Raw genomic sequence first — 14,656 nt, forward strand, 5'->3', positions numbered from 1 at the left:
TGTGATATTTTCAAAAATACAAACACAACCCTTAGCTGTATCTCGGAAAATAATACAAACACACCCCCAAGCTGTGTTATTTTCAAAAATACAAACACAACCCTTAGCTCTGTCTCGGAAAACAATACAAATACACCCCCAAGCTATGTTATTTTCAGAAATATAAATACAACCATGAGCTGTATCATGGAAAATAAAACAAATACACCCACAAGCTGTGTTATTTTCCAAAATACAAATACAACCCTTAGATTTATCTCGGAAAATAATACAAATACACTCCCAAGTTGTGTTATTTTCAGAAATACAAATACAACCCTTAGTTGTATCTCGGAAAATAATACAAATAAACCCCAAGTTGTGTTATTTTCAAAAATACAAATACAGCCCTTAGCTGAATATCGGAAAATAATACAAATACAACCCCAAGCTGTGTTATTTTCCAAAATACAAATAAAATCCTTATCTGTATCTGGGAAAATAATACAAATACACCCCCAAGCTGTGTTATTTTCAAAAATACAAAAACATCCCTTAGCTGTATCTCGGAAAATAATACAAATACACCCCCAAGTTGTGTAATTTTCAAAAATACAAATACAACCCTTATCTGTATCTCGGAGAATAATACAAATACACCCCAAGCTGCGTTATTTTCAAAAATACAAATACAACACTTACCTGTATCTCGGAGAATAATAGAAATACACCCCAAGCTGCGTTATTTTCAAAAATACAAATACAACCCTTAGCTGTATCTCGGAAAATAATACAAATACACCCCCAAGCTGTGTTATTTTCAAAAACACAAATACAACCCTGAGCTGTATCTCGGAAAATAATACAAATACACCCCCAAGCTGTGTTATTTTCAAAAATACAAATACAACCCTTAGCTGTATTTGGGAAAATAATACAAATACACCCCCAAGTTGTGTTATTTTCAAAAATACAAATACAGCCCTTAGCTGTATCTTGGAAAATAATACACATACACCCCCAAGCTGTGTTATTTTCCAAAATACAAATACAAACCTTAGCTTTATCTTGGAAAATAATACAAATACACCCCCAAGCTCTGTAATTTTCAAAAATACAAATACAAACCTTAGCTGTATCTCGGAAAATAATACAAATACACCCCCAAGCTGCGTTATTTTCAAAAATACTAATACAAACATAGCTGTATCTCGGAAAATAATACAAATACACCCCAAAGCTGCGTTATTTTCAAAAATAGAAATACAACCCTTAGCTGTACCTCGGAAAATAATACAAATACACTCCCAGGCTGCGTTATTTTCAGAAATACAAATACAAACCTTAGCTGTATCTCGGAAAATAATTCAAATACACCACCAAGCTGTGTTATTTTCCTAAATACAAATAAAACCCTTAGCTGTACCTCGGAAAATAATACAAATACACCCCCAAGCTGTGTTTTTTTTAAAAACACAAATACAACCCTTAGCTGTATCTCAGAAAATAATACAAATACACCACGAAGCTGCGTTATTTTCAAAACTACAAATACAAACCTTAGCTGTATCTCGGAAAATAATACAAATACACCACCAAGCTGCGTTATTTTCAATAATATAAATACAACCCTTAGCTGTATATCTGAAAATAATACAAAAACACCCCCAAGCTGCCTTATTTTCCAAAATACAAATACAACCCATAGCTCTATCTCGGAAAATAATAAAAATACACCCCTAGACTGCGCTATTTTCAATAATACAAATACAAGCCTTAGCTGTATCTCGGAAAATAATAAAAAACACCCACATGCTGCGTTATTTTCCAAAATACAAATACAACCCTGAGCTGTATCTCGGATAATAATAGAAATAAAACCACAAGCTGTGTTATTTTCAAAAATACAAATACAACCCTTAGCTCTATCTAGGAAAATAATAAAAATACACCCCCAATCTGCATTATTTTCAAAAATACAAATACAACCCACAGCTGTATCTTGGAATATAATAAAAATACACCCCAAAGCTGTGTTATTTTCAAAAATACAAATAAAGTCCTTAGCTGTATCTCAGAAAATAATACAAATACACCCACAAGCTCGTTTATTTTCAAAAATACAAATACATCCCTTAGCTGTATCTCGGAAAATAATACAAATACACACCCAAACTGTGTTATTTTGCAAAATACAAATATATCCCTGAGCTGTATCTCGGAAAATAATACAAATACACCACCAAGCTGTGTTATTTTCAAAAATACAAATACAACCCATAGCTGTATATTGGAAAATAATACAAATACACCGCCAAGCTCTGTTATTTTCAAAAATACAATTACAACCTTGAGATGTATCTCGGAAAATAATACAAATAATCCACCGAGCTGTGTTATTTTCAAAAATACAAATACAACCCATAGCTGTATCTCGGAAAATAATACAAATACACCTCCAAGTTGTGTTATTTTCAAAAATACAAATACAACCCTTAGCTGTATCTCAGAAAATAATACAAATACACCCCCAAGTTGTGTAATTTTCAAAAATACAAATAAAAACTTAGCTGTATCTCGGAAAATAATACAAATATACCACCAAGCTCTGTTATTTTCAAAAATACAAATACAACACTGAGCTGTATCTCGAAAAATAATGTATATACACCCCCAAGCTGTGTTATTTTCAAAAAAACAAATACAGCCCTTAGCTGTATCTCGGAAAATAATACAAATACTCCCCCAATCTCGGTTATTTTCAAAAATACAAATACAACCCTTAGCTGTACCTCGGAAAATAATACAAATACACACCAGAGCTGTATTATTTTCAAAAATAAAAATACAACCCAGAGCTGTATCTCAGAAAATAATACAAATACACCCACAAGCTGTGTTATTTTCCAAAATACAAATACACCCCTGAGCTTTATCTCGGAAAATAATACAAATAAACCCCCAATTTGTGTTATTTTCCAAAATACAAATACAACCCTGAGCTGTATCTCGGAAAATAATACAAATACACCGCCAGGCTTTGTTATTTTCAAAAATACAAATACAACCCATAGCTGTATCTTGGAAAATAATATAAATACACCCTCAAGCTGTGTTATTTTCCAAAATACAAATACAACCCTGAGCTGTATCTCGGAAAATAATACAAATACACCGCCAAGCTGTGTTATTTTCAAAAACACAAATACAACCCATAGCTGTATCTTGGAAAATAATATAAATACACCTCCAAGCTGTGTTATTTTCCAAAATACAAATACAACCCTGAGCTGTATCTCGGAAAATAATACAAATACACCCCCAAGCTGTGTTATTTTCAAAAATACAAATACAACCCTGAGGTGTATCTCGGAAAATAATTCAAATACACCCCCAAGATGTGTTATTTTCAAAAATACAAATACAAGCCAAAGCAGTATCTAGGAAAATAATACAAATACACCCCCAAGCCGTGTAATTTTCAAAAATACAAATGCAACACTTAACTGTATCTCGAAAAATAATACAAATACACCCCCAAGCTGTGTTATTTTCAAAAATACAAATACAACCCTTAGCTGTATCTCGGAAAATAATACAAATACACTCACTAGCTGTGTTATTTCCCAAAATACAAATACAACCCTGAGCTGTATCTCGGAAAGTAATACAAATACACCCCCAAGCTCGTTTATTTTCAAAAATACAAATACAACCCTTAGCTGTATCTCGGAAAATAATACAAATACTCCGCCAAGCTGTGTAATTTTCAAAAATACAAATACAACCCATAGCTTTATCTTGGAAAATAATATAAATACACCCCCAAGCTGTGGTATTTTCCAAAATACAAATAAACCACTGAGCTGTATCTCGGATAATAAAACAAATACACGCCCAAGGTGTGTTATTTTCAAAAATACAAATACAACCCATAGCTGTATGTTAGAAAATAATACAAATACACTGCCAGGCTGTTTTATTTTCAAAAATACAAATACAACCCTGAGGTGTATTTCGGAAAATAATACAAATACACCACCAAGCTGTGTTATTTTCAAAAATACAAATACAACCCATAGCAGTATCTCGGAAAGTAATACAAATACTCTCCCAAGCTGTGTTATTTTCAAAAATACAAATACAACCCTTAGCTGTATCTCGAAAAATAATACAAATATACCCCCAAGCTGTGTTATTTTCAAAAATACAAATACAACCCTTAGCTCTATCTTGGAAAATAATACAAATACACCCCCAAGTTGTGCAATTTTCAAAAATACACATAAAATCCACAGCTGTATCTCGGAAAATAATACAAATACACCACCAAGCTGTGTTATTTTTAAAAATGCAAATACAGCCCTTTGCTGTATCTCGGAAAATAATACAAATACACCCCCAAGCTGTGTTATTTTCAAAAATACAAATACAACCCATAGCAGTATCTCGGAAAATAATACAAATACACCCCCAAGCTGTGTTATTTTCAAAAATACAAATACAACCCATAGCAGTATCTCGGAAAATAATACAAATACACTACAAAGCTGTGTTATTTTCAAAAATACAAATACATCCCTTAGCTGTATCACGAAAAATAATACAAATACACCCACAAGCTGTGTCATTTCAAAAATACAAATACAACCCTTAGCTGTATCTCGAAAAATAATACAAATGCACCCCAAAGCTGTGTTATTTTCAAAAATAAAAATACAACCCATAGCTGTATCTTGGAAAATAATAAAAATACACCCCCAAGCTGTGTTATTTTCAAAAATACAAATACAACCGTGAGGTGTATCTCGGAAAATAATTCAAATACACCCCCAAGCTGTGTTATTTTCAAAAATACAAATACAACCCTTAGCTGTATCACGAAAAATAGTACAAATACACCCTCAAGCTGTGTTATTTTCAAAAATACAAATACAACCCTTAGCTGTATCTCGAAAAATAATACAAATGCACCCCAAAGTTGTGTTATTTTCAAAAATACAAATACGACCCTTAACTGTATCTTGGAAAATAATACAAATACAACCCCAAGCTCTGTTATTTACAAAAATACAAATACAACCCTTAGCTGTATCTCGAAAAATAATACATATACACCCCCAAGCTGTGTTATTTCCAAAAACACAAATACAGCCCTTAGCTGCATCTCAGAAAATAATACAAAAACTCCCCCAATCTCGGTTATTTTCAAAAATACAAAAACAACCCTTAGCTGTATCTCAGAAAATAATACAAATACACCCCCAAGTTTTTTAGTTTTCAAAAATACAAATACCACCCTAAGCTGTATCTCGGAAAATAATACAAATACACCCCCAAGCTCTATTATTTTCAAAAATGCAAATAAAACCCTTAGCTGTATCTCGGAAAATAATAATTATACACCCCCAAGCTGTGTTATTTTCAAAAATACAAATACAGCACTTAGCTGTATTTCGGAAAATAATACAAATACACCCCCAAGCACGGTTAGTTTCAAATATACAAATAAAACCCTTAGCTGTATCTCGGAAAATAATACAAATACACCCCCAAGCTGTATTATTTTCAAAAATACAAATACAACCCTGCGCTGTATCTCGGAAAATAATACAAATACTCCCACAAGCTGTGTTATTTTCCAAAATAGAAAAATACAACCCTTAGGTGTATCTCGGAAAATAATACAAATACACCCCCAAGCTGTTTTATTTTCAAAAATAAAAATATAACCCTTAGTTGTGTCTCGGAAAATAATACAAATACACCCCCAAGTTGTGTTATTTTCAAAAATACAAATACAGCCCTTAGCTGTATATCGGAAAATAATACAAATACACCCCCAAGCTGTGTTATTTTCCAAAATATAAATAAAAACTTTATCTGTATCTGGGAAAGTAATACAAATACACCCTCAAGCTGCGTTATTTTCAAAAATAAAAATACAACAGTTAGCTGTATCTTGGAAAATAATACAAATACACCCCAAGGCTCCGTTATTTTCAAAAATAAAAATACAAACCTTAGCTGTATCTCCAAAAATATAAAAAATACACCCTTAGCTGCGTTATTTTAAAAAATACAAATACAACTCTTAGCTGTATCTCAGAATATAATACAAATACACCCCCAAGCTCTGTTATTTTCAAAAATACAAATAAAACCCACAGCTGTATCTCGGAAAATAATATAAATACACCACCAAGCTGTGTTATTTTTAAAAATACAAATACAGCCCTTAGCTGTATCTCGGAAAATAATACAAATACATCCGCAAGCTCGTTTATTTTCAAAAATACAAATACAACCCTTAGCTGTATCTCAGAAAATAATACAAATACACCCCAAGCTGCGTTATTTTCAAAAATACAAATACAACCCGAAGCTGTATGTCGGAAAATAATACAAATACACCCCCAAGCTGTGTTATTTTCCAAAATACAAATACAACCCTGAGCTGTGTCTGGGAAAATAATACAAATACACCCCTAAGCTGTGTAATTTTCCAAAAAAAATACAACACATAGCTCTATTTTGAAAAATAATACAAATACACCCCGAAGCTGTGTTATTTGCAGAAATACAAATACAACCATTAGTTGTATCTCGGAAAATAATACAAATACACCTCCAAGATGTGTTATTTTCAAAAATACAAATACAACCCTTAGCTGTATCTCGGAAAATAATACAAATACACCCCCAAGCTCTGTTATTTTCAAAAATACACATACAACCCACAGCTGTATCTCGGAAAATAATACAAATACACCGCCAAGCTGTGTTATTTTCAAAAATACAAATACAACTCATAGCTGTATCTTGGAAAATAATATAAATACACCCCCAAGCTGTGTTATTTTCCAAAATACAAATACAACCCTGCGCTGTATCTCGGAAAATAATACAAATACACGGCCAAGCTGTGTTATTTTCAAAAATACAAATACAACACATAGCTTTATCTTGGAAAATAATAAAAATACACCCCCAAGCTGTGTTATTTTCCAAAATACAAATACAACCCTGAGCTGTATCTCAGATAATAATACAAATACACCCCCAAGTTGTGTTATTTTCAAAAATACAAATACAACCCATAGCTGTATGTTGGAAAATAATACAAATACACCCCCAGACTGTTTTATTTTCAAAAATACAAATACAACCCTGATGTGTATGTCTGAAAATAATACAAATACACCAACAAGCTGTCTTGTATTCAAAAATACAAATACAACCCAAAGCAGTATCTCGGAAAATAATACAAATACTCTCCCAAGCTGGGTTATTTTCAAAAATACAAATACAACCCATAGCTGAATCTTGGAAAATAATATATATACACCCCAAAGCTGTGTTATTTTCCAAAATACAAATACAACCCTGAGCTGTATCTCGGAAAATAATACAAATACACCTCCAAGATGTGTTATTTTCAAAAATACAAATACAACCCTTAGCTGTATCTCGGAAAATAATACAAATACACCCCCAAGCTCTGTTATTTTCAAAAATACACATACAACCCACAGCTGTATCTCGGAAAATAATAAAAATACACCACCAAGCTGTGTTATTTTTAAAAATGCAAATACAGCCCTTAGCTGTATCTCGGAAAATAATACAAATACATCCCCAAGCTCGTTTATTTTCAAAAATACAAATACAACCCTCAGCTGTATCTAGGAAAATAATACAAATACACCCACAAGCTGTGTTATTTTCTAAAATACAAATACAACCCTGAGCTGTATCTCGGAAAATAATACAAATACACCGCCAAGCTGTGTTATTTTCAAAAATACAAATACAACCCATAGCTGTATCTTGGAAAATAATATAAATACACCCCGAAGCTCTGTTATTTTCCAAAATACAAATACAACCCTGAGCTGTATCTCGGAAAATAATACAAATACACCCCCAAGCTCTGTTATTTTCAAAAATACAAATACAACCCATAGTTGTATCTGGGAAAATAATACAAATACACCCCCAAGCTGTTTTATTTTGAAAAATACATATACAACCCTGAGGTGTATCTCGGAAAATAGTTCAAATAAACCCCCAAGCTGTGTTATTTTCAAAAATACAAATACAACCCATAGCAGTATCTCAGAAAATAATACAAATACACCCCCAAGCTGGGTTATTTTCAAAAATACAAATACAACCCTTAACTGTATCTCGAAAAATAATACAAATACACCGCCAAGCTGTGTTATTTTCAAAAATACAGATACAACCCTTAGCTGTATCTCGGAAAATAATACAAATACACCCCCAAGATGTGTTATTTTCAAAAATACAAATACAACCCTTAGCTGTATCTCGGATAATAATAGAAATACACCCCCAAGCTGTGTTATTTTCAAAAATAAAAATACAACCCATAGCTGTATCTCTGAAAATAATACAAATACTCCCCCAAGCTGTGTTATTTTCAAAAATACTAATAAAATCTTTAGCTGTATCTCAGAAAATAATACAAATACACACCCAAGCTGTGTTATTTTCAAAAATACAAATACAACCCTTAGCTGTATCTCGGAAAATAATACAAATACACCGCCAAGCTGTGTTATTTTCAAAAATACAAATACAACCCATAGCTTTATCTTGGAAAATTAAATAAAGACACCCCCAAGCTGTGTTATTTTCCAAAATACAAATAAAACCCTGAGCTGTATCTCGGATAATAATACAAATACACACCCAAGGTGTGTTATTTTCAAAAATACAAATACAACACATAGCTCTATGTTGGAAAATAATACAAATACACCCCCAAGCTGTTTTATTTTCAAAAATACAAATACAACCCTTAGCTGTATCTCGGAAAATAATACAAATACACCACCAAGCTGTGTTATTTTCAAAAATACAAATACAGCCCATAGTAGTATCTCGGAAAATAATAAAAATACTCTCCCAAGCTGTGTTATTTTCAAAAATACAAATACAACCCATAGCTGTATCTCGAAAAATAATACAAATACACCCACAAGCTGTGTTATTTTCAAAAATTCAAATACAACCCTTAGCTGTATCTCAGAAAATAATACAAATACACCCCCAAGTTGTGTAATTTTCAAAAAAAAATACGACCCTTAGCCGTATCTCAGAAAATAATACAAATACACCCCCAAGCTCTGTTATTTTCAAAAATACAAATACAACCCTTAGCTGTATCTCGAAAAATAATACATATACACCCACAAGCTGTGCTATTTTCAAAAATACAAATACAGCCCATAGCTCTAACTCGGAAAATAATAAAAATAATCTTCTAAGCTCGGTTTTTTTCAAAAATACAAATACAACCCTTAGCTGTATCTCGGAAAATAATACAAATACAGCCCCAAGGTGTGTTATTTTCAAAAATACAAATACAACACAAAGCTGTATGTTGGAAAATAATACAAATACACCCCCAAGCTGTGTTATTTTCAAAAATACAAATACAACCCATAGCAGTATCTCGGAAAATAATACAAATACACTCCCAAGCTGTGTTATTTTCAAAAATACAAATACAACCCTTAGTTGTATCACGAAAAATAATACAAATACACCCTCAAGTTGTGTTATTTTCAAAAATAAATTTACAATCCTGAGCTGTATCTCGGAAAATAATACAAATACACCCCCAAGCTGTGTTATTTTCCAAAATACAAATACAACCCTGAGCTGTATCTCGGAAAATAATACAAATACACCCCCAAGCTGTGTTATTTTCAAAAATACAATACAACCCATAGTTGTATCTTGGAAAATAATACAAAAACTCCCCCAAGCTCGGTTATTTTCAAAAATACAAAAACAACCCTTAGCTGTATCTCAGAAAATAATACAAATACACCTCCAAGCTGTGTTATTTTCAAAAATACAAATACAATGCATAGTTGTATCTGGGAAAATAATACAAATACACCCCCAAGCTGTGTTATTTTCAAAAATACATACACAACCTTGAGTTGTATCTCGGAAAATAATTCAAATAAACCCCCAAGCTGTGTTATTTTCAAAAATACAAATACATCCCTGAGCTGTATCTCAGAAAATAATACAAATACACCCCCAAGCTGTGTTATTTTCAAAAATACAAATACAACCCATAGCAGTATCTCGGAAAATAATACAAATACACCCCCAAGCTGCGTTATTTTAAAAAATACAAATACAAGTCTTAGCTGTATATCGGAAAATAATTCAAATACACACCCAAGCTGTGTTATTTTGAAAAATACAAATACAAGCCTTAGCTGTATGTCAGAAAATAATAAAAAACACCCCCAAGCTGCGTTATTTTCCAAAACACAAATACAAACCGTAGCTGTATCTCGGAAAATAATACAAATACACACCAAGCTACTTTATTTTCAAAAATACAAATACAACCCGTAGCTGTATCTTGGAAAATCATAAAAATACACCCCCAAGCTGTATAATTTTCAAAAACAAAAATACAACACATAGCTGTATCTTGGAAAATAATACAATTACACCACGAAGCTGTGTTATTTTCAAAAATACAAATATAATCCTTAGCTGTATCTCGGAAAATAATACAAATACACCCCCAGCTGTGTTATTTTCAAAAATAGAAATAAAACCCTTAGCTGTATCTCAGAAAATAATACAAATAATCCCCCTAGCTGTGTTATTTTCAAAAATACAAATACAACACATAGCAGTATCTCGGAAAATAATACAAATACACCCCCAAGCTGTGTTATTTTCAAAAATACAAATAAAACCCTTAGCTGTATCTCGGAAAATAATACAAATACACCCCAAAGCTGTGTTATTTTCGAAAATACAAATACAACCCTTAGCTGTATCTCGGCAAATAATACAAATACACCCCCAAGCTGTGTTATTTTCCAAAATTCAAATACAACCCTGAGCTGTATCTCGGAAAATAATACAAATACACCCCCAAGCTGTGTTATTTTTAAAAATACAAATACAACCCATAGCGGTATCTTGGAAAATAATACAAATACACCCACAAGGTTTGTTATTTTCAAAAATACAAATACAACCCATAGCGGTATCTCGGATAATTATAGAAATACACACGCAAGCTGAGTTATTTTCAAAAATACAAATACAACCCATAGCTGTATCTCGGAAAATAATACAAATACTCCCCCAAGCTGTGTTATTTTCAAAAATACAAATACAATCCTTAACTGTATCTTGGAAAATAATACAAATACACCCCAAAGCTGTGTTATTTTCAAAAATACAAATACAACCCTGAGCTGTAACTCGGAATATAATACAAATACACACCCAAGCTGTGTTATTTTCAAAAATACAAATACAACCCTGAGCTGTATCTTGGAAAATAATAAAAACACACCCCAAATCTGTGTTATTTTCAAAAATACAAATACAACCCACAGCTGTATCTTGGAAAATAATACAATTACACCAGAAAGCTGTGTTATTTTCAAAAATACAAATAAAGCCCTTAGCTGTATCTCGGAAAATAATACAAATACACCCTCAAGCTGTGTTATTTTCAAAAATACAAATACAACCCATAGTTGTATCTTGGAAAATAATACAAATACACCAACAAGCTGTGTTATTTTCAAAAATACAAATACAACCCTGAGCTGTATCTCGGAAAATAATACAAATACACCAACGAGCTGTGTTATTTTCAAAAATACAAATACAACGCATAGCAGTATCTCGGAAAATAATACAAATACACCCACAAGCGTTATTATTTTCCAAAATACAAATAAAACACATAGCTGTATCTTGGAATATAATACAAATACACTACCAAGCTGTGTTATTTTCAAAAATACAAATACAACACTGAGCTGTATCTCGGATAATAATAGAAATACACCCCCACGCTGTGTTATTTTCAACAACACAAATACAATTCATAGCTGTATCTCGGAAAATAATACAAATACTCCCCCAAGCTGTGTTATTTTCAAAAATACAAATACCATCCTTAGCTGTATCATGGAAAATGATACAAATACACCCCCAAGCTGTGTAATTTTCAAAAATACAAATACAAACCTGAGCTGTATCTCGGAATATAATACAAATACAGCCCCAAGCTGTGTTATTTTCAAAAATACAAATACCACCCTGAGCTGTATATCGGAAAATAATACAAAAACACCCCCAAGCTGTGTTATTTTCAAAAACACAAATACAACTCTTTGCTGTATCTCGGAAAATAATAAATATACACCCCAAACCTGTGTTATTTTGCAAAATACAAATACAATCCTGAGCTGTATCTCGGAAAATAATACATATACACACCCAAGATGCGTTATTTTCCAAAATACAAATACAAGCCATAGCTGTATCTTGGAAAATAATACAAATACACCCCCAAGCTGTGTTATTTTCAAAAATACAAATACAACCCTGAGCTGTATCTCAGAAAATAATACAAATAATCCCGCTAGCTGTGTTATTTTCAAAAATACAAATACAACACATAGCAGTATCTCGGAAAATAATACAAATACACCCCCAAGCTGTGTTATTTTCAAAAATACAAATACAACCCTTAGCTGTATCTCGGAAAATTATACAAATACACCCCAAAGCTGTGTTATTTTCGAAAATACAAATACAACCCTTACCTGTATCTCGGCAAATAATACAAATACACCCGCAAGCTGTGTTATTTTCCAAAATACAAATACAACCCTGAGCTGTATCTCGGAAAATAATACAAATACACCCCCAAGCTGTGTTATTTTTAAAAATACAAATACAACCCATAGCGGTATCTTGGAAAATTATACAAATACACCCAGAATGTGTGTTATTTTCAAAAATACAAATACAACCCTGAGCTGTATCTCGGATAATTATAGAAATACACACCCAAGCTGTGTTATTTTCAAAAATACAAATACAACCCATAGCTGTATCCTGGAAAATAATACAAATACTCCCCCAAGCTGTGTTATTTTCAAAAATACAAATACAACCCTGAGCTGTAACTCGGAATATAATACAAATACACACCCAAGCTGTGTTATTTTCAAAAATACAAATACAACCCTGAGCTGTATCTCGGAAAATAATAAAAACACACCCCAAATCTGCGTTATTTTCAAAAATACAAATACAACCCACAGCTGTATCTTGGAAAATAATACAAATACACCAGAAAGCTGTGTTATTTTCAAAAATACAAATAAAGCCCTTAGCTGTATCTCAGAAAATAATACAAATACACCCCCAAGATGGTTTATTTTCAAAAATACAAGTACAACCCTGAGCTGTATCTCGGAAAATAATACAAATACACCACCAAGCTGTGTTATTTTCAAAAATACAAATACAACCCATAGTTGTATCTTGGAAAATAATACAAATACATCCACAAGCTGTGTTATTTTCAAAAATACAAATACAACCCTGAGCTGTATCTCGGAAAATAATACAAATACACCAACGAGCTGTGTTATTTTCAAAAATACAAATACAATCCATAGCAGTATCTCGGAAAATAATACAAATACACCCACAAGCGTTGTTATTTTCCAAAATACAAATAAAACACATAGCTCTATCTTGGATAATAATACAAATACACTCCCAAGCTGTGTTATTTTCAAAAATACAAATACAACACTGAGCTGTATCTCGGATAATAATAGAAATACACCCCCAAGCTGTGTTATTTTCAACAACACAAATACAATTCATAGCTGTATCTCGGAAAATAATACAAATACTCCCCCAAGCTGTGTTATTTTCAAAAATACAAATACAATCCTTAGCTGTATCTCGGAAAATGATACAAATACACCCCCAAGCTGTGTAATTTTCAAAAATACAAATACAACCCTGAGCTGTAACTCGGAATATAATACAAATACAGCCCCAAGCTGTGTTATTTTCAAAAATACAAATACCACCCTGAGCTGTATATCGGAAAATAATACAAAAACACCCCCAAGCTGTGTTATTTTCAAAAATACAAATACAACTCTTAGCTGTATCTCGGAAAATAATAAATATACAACCCAAACCTGCGTTATTTTCAAAATACAAATATAACCCACCGCTGTATCTTGGAAAATAATTCAAATACACCCCAAAGCTGGGTTATTTACAAAAATACAAATAAAGCCCTTAGCTGTATCTCGGAAAATAATACAAATACACCCCCAACCTGTGTTATTTTGCAAAATACAAATACAACCCTGAGCTGTATCTCAGAAAATAATACATATACACACCCAAGATGCGTTATTTTCCAAAATACAAATACAACCCTGAGCTGTATCTCGGAAAATAATACAAATACACCAACGAGCTGTGTTATTTTCAAAAATACAAATACAACCCATAGCTGTATCTTGGAAAATAATACAAATACACCCCAAATGTGTGTTATTTTCCAAAAGACAAATACATCCCTGAGCTGTATCTCGGAAAATAATACAAATACACAACCAACCTGTGTTATTTTCAAAAATACAAATACAACCCATAGAAGTATCTCGGAAAATAATACAAATACACCCCCAAGCTGTGATATTTTCAAAAATACAAATACAACCCTTAGCTGTATCTCGGAAAATAATACAAATACACCCCCAAGCTGTGTTATTTTCAAAAATACAAATACAACCCTAAGCTGTATCTCAGAAAATAATAC

The sequence above is a fragment of the Saimiri boliviensis genome, chromosome 15 (genome assembly GCF_048565385.1).
Source record: "Saimiri boliviensis isolate mSaiBol1 chromosome 15, mSaiBol1.pri, whole genome shotgun sequence".
NCBI classification, from domain to species: domain Eukaryota; kingdom Metazoa; phylum Chordata; class Mammalia; order Primates; family Cebidae; genus Saimiri; species Saimiri boliviensis.